The sequence below is a fragment of the Myxocyprinus asiaticus genome, chromosome 4, assembly GCF_019703515.2.
Source record: "Myxocyprinus asiaticus isolate MX2 ecotype Aquarium Trade chromosome 4, UBuf_Myxa_2, whole genome shotgun sequence".
Taxonomy (NCBI): Eukaryota; Metazoa; Chordata; class Actinopteri; order Cypriniformes; family Catostomidae; genus Myxocyprinus; species Myxocyprinus asiaticus.
Window position 1 is genome coordinate 54750173 of NC_059347.1, and position 12393 is coordinate 54762565.

Sequence of the window (12393 nt, forward strand, 5' to 3'; positions counted from 1 at the left end):
CATTATGAACTAACAAGAACTACAATATACTGTAGTTTTATAAATGACATTATACTGTAAATTTTATTTTGAATAAATGCTTTAAAAGATAGTTTATTGTTAGTTCATGATACCTAATGCATTTACTAATGTTAATAAATAGAATCTTAATGTAAAGTGTTGCCGTATTTGTTTACTGTAAATTGATATCTAATAAAATAAGTCTTACTGTAAAGTGTTTTATCATTACACCTAATTTTTAATTACATAATTTTAAATTACTTAAATAATTAAAAGTCTTTTTAGTCATTTTGAAAAGTGATTTATTTAGATTTTTATTGTTGAATTAATAAAATTGATAATTGATTAGTGCTCCATAATCTTCATAGCGTTTTTAATCAGTGCTGGTTTGGAAATTCAGGTTTTTGTTGTTGATATATGACTAACTGATTCAAACTCAGCTTGTTAAACATGACTGGACATATATTTCAGTCTAAGGGCAGAAAGACAGACAATAAATACACAATTTTGTGCCGGAGGCATTTTCTAACAGCTGATCCCAAAACACCAGCTGAGCCTCGCATAACCAACTCTGCCTCACCTCTCAATGTCTATCTCTTTTCAATACAAACACTCTCCCTATTTAATATAATGTGTACGTGACAATAATTACTCACGTTCTCACTCAGGAGGACCCTCCCAACTCTGATTCATATTCTGTGAAACACAGTGGCCATGTTTCATATCCTAGTGTGTTGTCTACCTAGACAGCATTTTTAGGCATCATAAGAAAGTTTGAATGTTCGACTGAAAGTACAAACATGCTTATATTGCCCCAAAATTCTGTCTAGTTAGACTACAGTTCACTAGATTTTGGAACACAATCCTTCAATTTCATTTTTAATTTAGTATGCTTTTTTGAATGATAAAAATAAAAGTATAATTGTATTGCCAGGGCAAGCAAGCACTCTAGAAGAAAGTGAAATAAAATAGTGCAAATCGAGTAAACAATCAGAGATGGACAAAGTGTGTAACTGAAATGGCTCTGGTGTCATCAAATTGCAAAATAAAGGCTTTCTGAAAGCTCTCTTCAACTTCCATTGGTCACCAAACAGCTAGCCCTGCCCCATTGTTTGAGTAGTGTTGGGTTGGTTGTGCTGCTCAAACAGAGCAATGTATTGATAACACCACAGAGCCACAGTTTTTGTACTTTTCTGGGAAATCAACATAAGAACAGCTTGCTTTAGTTGTCAGTGCATATAAAATAGAATAGGAGAAAGTATTGTAACAGAAAAAAATACACACAAATATTTTTAAAAATATAAAAAATATTCTACAAATATTAGTTATAAAAATGTTTTGTAAAATAGAAAATATATTTTATAATAAAATGTTAATTTTAAATTACATTAAATTACATGCATTATCTTTACATAAAATTTTAATATTTAGAAAATATTATGCGATTTCTCTCGCATTCTTAGTGTTCTAAATTCGATAATGACACCAACCTCTCGAACCAGAAATCTGAGCATAATTACATTACACCCCTCCAGCTATCTCTCTCACTCTTGTGTGCACTTACAGACACATGTAGCTGATGCAGTGCTGATGGTGGTGGATTGGTGGTGTGGCATGAAGCCAGACGGGCCTGGAAACTTCCCAGCTGTCAGCAGCAACTCTCACTATTGTCACCTAGTCTGTCAGCAAAACAGCAAGAGAGTGACACACCACACACCACACACACACACACCATTTCCCCATGATCAGCTGATTCCATGAACAGGCTTGCCTGAAATTCTGTCTCGCTCTCTCTCTCTAACACACACATACACAACAGTGACAACTGGTGGCAGATCATTTTTCACTGAACAGTTATATCACTGATCCACTAAGTGCATCTGCAACGATTCATCTCTCTGTCATACAAATTCAAACACGCAGCTGATATAATCAACCCACAGATGCACATGATGACATCATCAGAACAGCAGTATTGTCAATGCGCTGATACATGAGCTGCTCATTAAGTAACACAACAAACTTTGAGATCTTAAGGGGATAGTTAACCCAAAAATGTAATTCTATAATCATTTACTTACCCATATGTTCTTCCAAATTCATATGACTTTCTAGACTAAAAATGTGAAGCTGCAAAAAGGACAAATCAGCACGTCCAAAGGGGTCCATATGATTAACAAGTTATGTTCAGGGGATTCAGCAAAGATTGAGATTTAGCAAAGATTTTCAGTGAATAACAACTTTTGACCTGCTTCTTTAATACAATATAGCTCTGGAAAATATTAAGAGACCACTGCAAAATGATCAGTTTCTCTGGATTTACTATTTAAAGGTACGTGTTTGAGTAAAATGAACATTTTTGTTTTATTCTATATAGTACTGACAATATTTCTCCCAAATTCCAAATAAAAATATTGTCATTCTTTGCTGGTCAAAAAACTGGTCAAAATAATAAAAAAGATGCAGTGTTTTCAGACCTCAAATAATGCAAAGAAAACAAGTTCATATTAATTTTTAAACAACAAAATACTAATGTTTTAACTAAGGAAGAATTCAGAAATCAGTATTTGGTGGAATAACCCTGATTTTCAATCACAGCTTTCACTTGTCTTGGCATGCTGTCTACCAGTTTTTCTCATTGCTGTTGGGTGAATTTATGCCACTCCTGGTGCAAAAATTCAAGCAGACCGGCTTTATTTGATGGCTTGTGGCAATTCCAGCCTTGCTGAAGTACCCCCAGATTATCACCGATTCTCCACCAAATTTCACAGTGAGTGCGAGACACTGTGGCTTGAAGGCCTCTCCAGGTCTCCATCTAACTATTAGACGACCAGGTGGAGGATCGGTGATGATCTGATTGGGCAGATTCGTCTTTGTGAAGGATGCACGAATCAAGCCAAGTATAAGGTTATCCTGGAAGAAAACGTGCTTCCACCTGTTCTGATAATGTTCCCCAACTCTGAGGATTGTATTTTCCAGCAGGACAATGCTCCATGCCACACAGCCAGGTCAATCAAGGTGTGGATGGAAGAGCACCGGATCAAGACCCTGTCACGGCCAGCCCAATCTCCAGACCTGAACCCCATTGAAAACCACTGGAATGTGATCAAGAGGAAGATGGATGGCCACAAGCCATCAAACAAAGCCGAGCTGCTTGAATTTTTGTGCCAGGAGTGGCATAAAGTCACCCAACAGCAATGTGAAAAACTGGAAGAGAGCATGCCAAGACGAGTGAAAGCTGTGATTGAAAATATGTTGTTTAAAAATGAATATAAACTTGTTTGCTTTGCATTATTCGAGATCTGAAAACACTGCATCTTTTTTTTTGTTATTTTGACCAGTTGTCATTTTCTGCAAATAAATTACAATATTTTTATTTAGAATTTGGGAGAAATGTTGTCAGTACTTTAAAGAATAAAACAAAAATGTTCATTTTACTCAAACACATACCTATAAATAGTGAATCCAGAGAAACCGATAATTTTGCATATATATATATATATATATAGTATATATACTGTATACAGTTGAAGTCAGAGGTTTACATACACTTAGGTTGTAGTCATTAAAACTAATTTTATAACCACTCTACAGATGTAACATTAGCAAACTACAGTTTTGTCAAGTCATTTAGGACATCTACTTTGTGCATGACATGAGTACTTTTTCCAACAATTGTTTACAGACAGATTGTTTCACTTTTACTTGACTATATCACAATTCCAGTGGGTCAGAAGTTTATATACACTAAGTTAACTGTGCCTTTAAGGAGCTTGGAAAATTCCAGAAAATGATGTCAAGCCTTTAGACAATTAGCTAATTAGTTTCTGATAGGAGGTGTACTGATTTTGGGGGTGTACCTGTGGATGTATTTTAAGGTCTATCTTCAAACTCAGTGCCTCTTTGCTTGACATCATGGGAAAATCAAAAGAAATCAACCAAGACCTCAGGAAAACATTTTTTGGACCTCCACAAGTCTGGTTCATCCTTGGGAGCAATTTCCAAATGCCTGAAGGTACCACACTCATCTGTACAAACAATACTATGCAAGTCTAAACACCATGGGACCACGCAGCCATCATACCACTCAGGAAGCAGACCCATTCTGTCTCCTAGAGATGAATGTAGTTTGGTGCGAAAAGTGCAAATCAATCCCAGAATAACAGCAAAGGACCTTGTGAAGATGCTGAAGGAAATGGGTAGACAAGTATCTATATCCACAGTAAAACAAGTCCTATATCGACATAACCTGAAAGGCTGCTCAGCAAGGAAGAAGCCACTGCTCCAAAACCACCATAAAAAAGCCAGACAACAGTTTGCAAGTGCACATGGGGACAAAGACTTCTTTTTGGAGAAATGTCCTCTGGTCTGATGAAACAAAAATTGAACTGCTTGGCCGTAATGACCATTGTTATGTTTGGAGGAAAAAGGGTGAGGCTTGCATGCTGAAGAACACCATCCCAGCTATGAAGCATGGGGGTGGCAGCATCATGTTGTGGGGGTGCTTTGCTGCAGGAGGGACTGGTGCACTTTCTAAAATAGATGGCATCATGAGGAAGGAAAAGTATGTGGATATATTGAAGCAACATCTCAAGACATCAGCCAGGAAGTTAAGCTCGGTCGCAAATGGGTCTTCCAAATGGACAATGACCCCAAACATACCTCCAAAGTTGTGGCAAAATGGCTTACGGACAACAAAGTCAAGGTATTGGAGTGGCCATCACAAAGCCCTGACCTCAATCCGATAGAAAACTTGTGGGCCACTTAAGACAAGGAATGTTTTCTACGATTAAATGTAATGAATTGTGAAAAACTGAGTTTAAATGTGTTTGACTAAGGTGTATGTAAACTTCTGATTTAAACTGTACATATTATGATTTTCATTCTTTCGTTCTTTTTTACTTTTGGAATTAAAAATAAAATAAAAAATAAAATAAAAATTACCTCACTTCAGAAAACACCTTCAAACCTACAGTTTATACTGATTCATGGAGACTATATATTTCTAAACACTGAAGAACCTGCTCAGGCCTTAAATAAAAAGCTACAAAAGTGAAATAATTTATATTAATGACAAAGTCAAAACCAATTCATCATCACAGTTTAAGCACATTCAGAAGGGACTCCAGCATTCAGGCATTTAATAAATGGCTGGTTAATACTTTAGATCGTTGAATAAATAGCTGGTCAATTGATACACCGATGGTAAATACTCTACTGAAAGCTGTTTAAAATAATATTTCTTTTTTTTTTTTTTTTAAAGAATGTACACTCAGTATTAGAAATGATCATTATTTGTCACTCTTAAACGTTAGCAAGATAATATATATTTCAGAAACATGGTAATCTTTATCATCAAAGGTCAGGCATTTCATTCTGTGCTATTTTTCAGAACATGTTCACGATGGTCTATTGCTTGAAGCTGCGAAACTCAAAAACTGTGCATCCAGAAAGGATAAAGGTGAAGCTCTTTCCTCTCTCACTGACTCACCAGTTTGAAAGACAACAAAGACAAATTGGATATGCTGAAATGCATCTGAAAAAGTCAGAAAATCTATCAATCTATGGTCGACCGATATATCAATTTTACCAATTAATTGGTGGCGATATTTGATTTCTGGAACTCAGTAAAAATCAATGCTGATATTTGCTTTTTTTTTTTTTTTATTATTCCTCTGTGTTCCTCTGAATATATATACATACAAAATTCTTTACCTGGTGACTATATAGGCTTTAAAAGGCTTAATTTGGTGAATACTTGTAGAGCACTGTAATGGAGCCAAGTCTCCATCACGTCATTGTTTATGGACTAATGCACGATTATTATTCCAAGATGTTCCTAAAAAAAAAGACACATGAAGCATACACATTATTAAATGTTTATTTAAAAAACATTTATTGGTTGTTACATTCATGTTGATTTTGAATTAATGTGTCCCTAGAGAAAAGGAAAAAAAAAAAATCTGTTTTTATATAGCTAATACCAGATTGCTGAAATACCGGACAATGACAAGCGATTGCTGATATTTATGAATGATGATCTATGGTTGTTGAATTACTGCTCATATAGTATTTATAAGCCCATATGACAATGTTTATTTTATAGTGTTTGTAACCGTGCATGTTTTGTTCCCTTATGTGTTTGTGTGAGCTGGACACACAGACATTTCCTAATAAGTGTCCCCGGTATATTTCGGGCTTGTTGATAGTTAAAAGTCCCGTATAATGCACCAAATAAATTTGTTTTTTCATGTTATTATTGGGATTTTGGTTGCAGAACTGCACCTGGGGTTTATTTATTTTGGACTCTTGTAGCCTCTTACCAGTCACAGTAAGGAAAGACAAAATTTGTCACATTCAAATAATATATTTATATATTTTAATTTTGGCCGATTATTCGGTTATTGGCCTTTTCCATCACCTTAGTTATTGGCCAAAAAAAAAAAAAAAACAATCAATCAATCAATCTGTCATAACTCATTCTGCATAAACTACACCAACATTTGTTATTTTTTTTAAATCATTAGGAGGAGAACGTGGAAGTCGGAACAGTGCATACCTTGAACAGGAATATGTTTGGAAGTCGAACCATTTGGTAAACAGTGACAGATTTTGGCAATTACTTTCTTCCTGCATTCTGAAACAACTGCCCAACTGCTGTGCCATGCTGTATTCTCACAATCTGTGCCACATCAAACAGAGAAAATGTGTCTCTGATCACTCCTAAATGCTTCTGCTGACACAAGAGCAGACCAGCCAGAAGAAAGATGCAGAATTTTGTAAGGGCTGGAGCTAGACATGGCTCTGAGCTACCCACAAGTTGTTTACCTAACCATGATCACATCACCTGCCCACACACCTGCCTGTATCACTTACACCCAGAAACCTCATCTGTACTCCAGCATCCTGAGAGAGCCACTGGACAAACTGTTCCAACAACTGTTCCATTAACTTACTTTCTGAAAGTTTATGGGTAGGTTGAGAGTGAGAAAAATGAGTGACAACATTTGTTAAAATGTGCAGTATATAACAGTCAGTCAATGATTTTAAAGACAGTGTTCTTGTATGAAGATACCTCCTAAGGAAACTAATTTAATACTAGTTTTCAAGGCTAATCTTGATGTACAACAAATTAAAGTGAGCTTTAGATATTCAAATATTCAAAAACTTTCAAGGTTTTTTTCAATAGAAATGGAATCATTAGTTAAAAAAAAAAAAGAAAACAATGCATTTGGACGTGCCTTGATGCCCTTTTACCTCTGAATACTGCCTGTATAGGCAGCAATTTTCAGGTTTTGGACACAAACACTGGGTCCAAAATTATATGCACTCCACTTGGCCTTCTATTTCCAGTGTGATGAAAGAACCAGTAGTAATATCAGCCATGATTTTTCTCTCCCTCTTGACTCATTACTTTAATTTGACTACCAAGAGTTTGGATTCAAAATGCAAAAGAACTGTTTTTTATTTTCAATATGGTAACTGAATGCCATTTGTTAAATTCAACATGCAACGTGACTAGGTCATGTGACAAACAAAGTAGCATAATCTAGTTTAAAATGTTTATCGACCTTCTAACTTGGTACACTACGAAATATATTACAAATATATATATATATATATATATATACACACACACACACACACACACACACACACATATACATATATACACACTGATGGACAAAAGTTTGGAATAATGTACAGATTTTGCCCACATGGAAGACATTTTTTACTTTAATTCACCAAAGTGGCATTCAACTGATCACAAAGTATAGTCAGGACATTACTGATGTAAAAAACAGCACCATCACTATTTGAAAAATGTCATTTTTGATCAAATCTAGACAGGCCACATTTCCAGCAGCCATCACTCCAACACCTTATCCTTGAGTAATCATGATAAATTGCTAATTTGATACTAGAAAATCACTTGCCATTATATCAAACACAGCTGAAAGCTATTTGCTTCATTAAATGAAGCTTAACATTGTCTTTGTGTTTGTTTTTGAGTTGCCACAGTATGCAATAGACTGGCATGTCTTAAGGTCAATATTAGGTCAAAAATGACAAAAAAAGAAACAGCTTTCTCTAGAAACTCGATCATTGTTTTGAGGAATGAAGGCTATACAATGCTTAAAATTGCCAAAAAAAAAAAAAAAGGTGAAGTGTACCTTTTCAAACAAAGGTGTACACTACATTCTTCAAAGACAAAGGACAACTGGCTCTAACAAGGACAGAAAGAGATGTGGAAGGCCAGATGTACAACTAAACAAGAGGATAAATACATCAGAGTCTCTAGTTTGAGAAATAGATGCCTCACATGTCCTCAGCTGACATCTTCATTGAATTCTACCCGCTCAACACCAGTTTCATGTACAACAGTAAAGAGAAGACTCAGGGGTGCAGGCCTTATGGGAAGAATTGTGAAGAAAAAGCCACTTTTGAAACAGAAAAACAAAAAGAAAAGGTTAGAGTGGGCAAAGAAACACAGATATTGGACAACAGATAATTGGAAGTGTGTTATGGATCTTAACCCCATTGAGCTTTTGTGGGATCAGCTAGACTGTAAGGTGCGTGAGAAGTGCCCTACAAGACAGCCACATCTATGGCAAGTGCTAAAGGAAGCGTGGGGTGAAATGTCACCTGAGTATCTGGACAAACTGACAGCTAGAATGCCAAGGATCTGCAAAGCTGTCATTGCTGCACATGGAGGATTTTTTGATGAGAACTCTTTGAAGTAGTTTAAGAAGTTCTGAATTTTTTTTTCGAATTGTAATAGTAATTTTTCTCGTTATTTATGTCCTGACTATACATTTTGATCAGTTGAATGCCACTTTGGTGAAGAAAAGTACCAATATCTTTCCATAAGAGCAAAATCTGTACATTATTCCAAACTTTTGACCACCAGTGTGTGTGTGTGTGTGTGTAAATATATATATGTATGTATGTATATGTATAATGCTATATGCTGTATATTAGTATATAATGCAATACAAATTTTATATAAAATAGAATATGACTGATTTATCATTAGTTTTCCAACATTTGTTGCATTTTAGCTTGTACGATGTACAAATTCCATGTACTGTATTCCATCAATACATATGATGTTTTAAAATTGCATTTTATATATATATAGTATATACACTGAAAAAAGTGGAAAGCAGCTCTATTGAATATCCTAAAACAGTACACTTACAATCAACCTAATAGATTTATGTTTGAGATGAGTACATAATTATGTGTAAAGTCCAAGTAAAATTCAACACAGTCATAAAAAAGTGATATTACATTGATATGAAATGATCAAATTGATTTGGACTTCTAACGGATAGTGTTCACTCAACATCATTTTTACTGCTTGCTCAATTTACTTAATTAAATTGAGTTAATTCAACACAACTCTTTAGTATTTGGTCTCAATTTAATTTCACTGTGTACAATCCAACTATGTTTACTTAATCCAACTGTGTTGGGACTATTTGAAAAAGATTTGTTGCATCAAAGTATTTCTGAAACGGGACAGGGGATTTACATTTATCAGCATGCTTTGCATGAGACTGGATTGGGAGAGTACATTTTGAAATGAAGTGTTATTTTAATGTATTTCTACAAAAAATGAAAGAACTAGGAGACTTGTTAGTGTTTAATGTTCTGTTATGTTGGGATTTAGAGAAGTTTCTGTCATGGTGGATATTTTTCGGAGGTTAACATTGTGGAGAAGATTGAAGCTAATGGTTAGGTCGAGGATGAGTGATATACAACATTGTAATTTGCAAACAGTATGTGTATATTGCTTTTGTCACGCAGCAAAGACTAAAGGATCATCAACATACAGACTGATTGAGGATCAGTAGACCCTCAACAGCACTATCATTATCATACTGAACAAAAAGATATCTATAATATACTAATGTGTATTGTTGCTAGCTAGCAGCAAGCTGTTAAATTGAGAGAAGTAATTTGGACAGATCTAATTTAAGTGAGATTCATTTAATTCCATTGGGTTTATGCAACACAAAACATTTAAGTAGAGCCTACATATTCATTTCATGTTAAGGAAATGCATTTTCATTATGTGGAACCGATGTCCATAATTGAATTACGTAAAATCAATGAAAAAACATTTTCAGTGTAGTATGCAACTACATACATATATATATATATATATATGCGTAATTTTTGCTGTTTACAAGTATTTAGATTGATTGGTAAAACACGTACAAAAACTTTCAGAGTGTGTATCACAGAAGTGTTTTGGTTGAGCATATTAACAATAATGGAGTCGAATGGCTTCTTAACCACATCTGTGGTATGTGTGATTAGAATTAATGTTTCTAGTTTTGTTGTTTTTGATTAACAACAGACTTTAAAGAACATAAAGGATATTAAAAGAAACATAATTCAATGGATTGCGTGGATCTCGTCTTTAGACATGCATTACACGGAACATATCAAACCACATTTTTACTCTCTACACGCACTGAAAGGATCTTGGTGCTGAACTTCTTTTGCCACTATACTCCTCAATCACTGGTGAGTGAAATCTGATAATTTACCTGCCAGTGGTCAATAAGACAGTTTAGTCACAAAACGTGAAATTTGGTCGCATATGCTAGTGATTTATTCTCTTTGTAAAGGGGCAGCGAATAAATATCAAAATAGTTCACACGAAGACCATGATTACTCGGAAAATCTATATTTTTACCCAACCCTAGTATATACTGCATAGCATTCAGTATGCCAAAGTGAACAAGGGAGCGATATTGATGCCAACTGGACGAAGTGAAACAGGCAATAACTTTCAGAAACAGTAAGTGTGTGTAATTGGCCCTCAGGGCAGTATGGACCATGTTTGGTTCATTGCTGCATAAAAAATAAAACTATCCACTCAGCAAAAACAGCCAAGGATGAAGCAAGCCAGCACAGGAAACCCGCCAGGAAAAAGCATTAAAAACCACAGTAACAATAACCACAAATGGAGAGATACTCTATTGTGTCAACTACAAAGAATGCCTAGCCTAGTTAGAAAATAGCCACTTTCACACAGGCAACGTGGTAAATTGCAGAAAAATCATTGGATTGCATGTACTGGTAAATGTACCACATCTGCTACCTACACATGCAACGGTTTCCGTCATTTTCTGTTTTGCGACCATTCACACATCAGCATGAAAAATGCCATTAAATTCTGAGATGTAGTTAGTTATTTTATTAGTCGACAAATGTCTTCACTTGGATGAAGAGAAGCACTTTTAGGCTCCCGGCTATTTTCTATGTAAACAAGTGGCATGACAGTGCAGTTCCTATCTACTTGAATGGGGAAAAACTGAAATCTCCAAAACAGTTGGTCAATATTATAATCAAAGAACATATTTCAAATCAGCAGTAAATGATATTTTCCCTACTTGTATAGCTGATGTGCATGTGCATCCTTGAGCTGACTGACAGGCCATGTCTGTATCTAAAAGGTGATTGGCTCTTTTACATTTAGAGCGGGACTTCCTTTCCACATCCGTTGACCGTTGGGTGTTCCAATTTCTCCCATTCATTTTAACATAAGTAAATAGCTAAATAGTCTCTGCCACTTCAAAAATCTGAACAGAATCTAAAAACACTAGGTATCACACACTATGTAAATGGCTACTGACAACACTGGGCATCACACTCTAAACGACTGAGGATCACTAAGGCTGTCAAGTTGAGCCGATTACAAACTCACGTCGAAACACACACCCCCATTCTAGGAGATGCATGACAGATGTAAACACTGATGTACGGTAACGTTGCTGTTGATGTTGCTGCCTCTCTGTTCCGGGTCTCAAAAGAAACAGGCCGAGCTCATTTGAGTGCAGTCTTGCGTGCAAAGACGGAGACTGTGACACGATTTTGAGGCGAGTGGCTTTAAGTGTTTTCTCCACTTTGAGCACTAGTTTGTCATCTCCATTTCTTAGCTGTCCAGCGTGCGGTAGATTTTCATTGGCTGTTCAGATTGGAGTCGTGGAGAATCATATCTTTGAGATTTCCCCTATAGTCAGCTCTAAAATAGGAAATATGTTTTATAACCTCCGACTAAATGGAATATTTCGCTATCTGTCCAATTTGATGATTTTTTTTGAAGAGTAACTGAATCATATTGTCTCACCACATAGATTACATCATTTAATATGGCAAAAAATAACACAATCATTATTTACAGGGCATAGTTTTCAGTGTAAATAAAGATGTGACTAAACTATATGTCAATTGAAGAATCCCTAGTTCACCCAAAAATGAAAATAATGTCATTATTTACTTACTCAAACCCGTATGACTTACTTTTTTCCGTGGAACACAGAGGTTGTTAGGCACAGTGACAGCCTCAGTCAATATTCACTTTAATTGTATGGA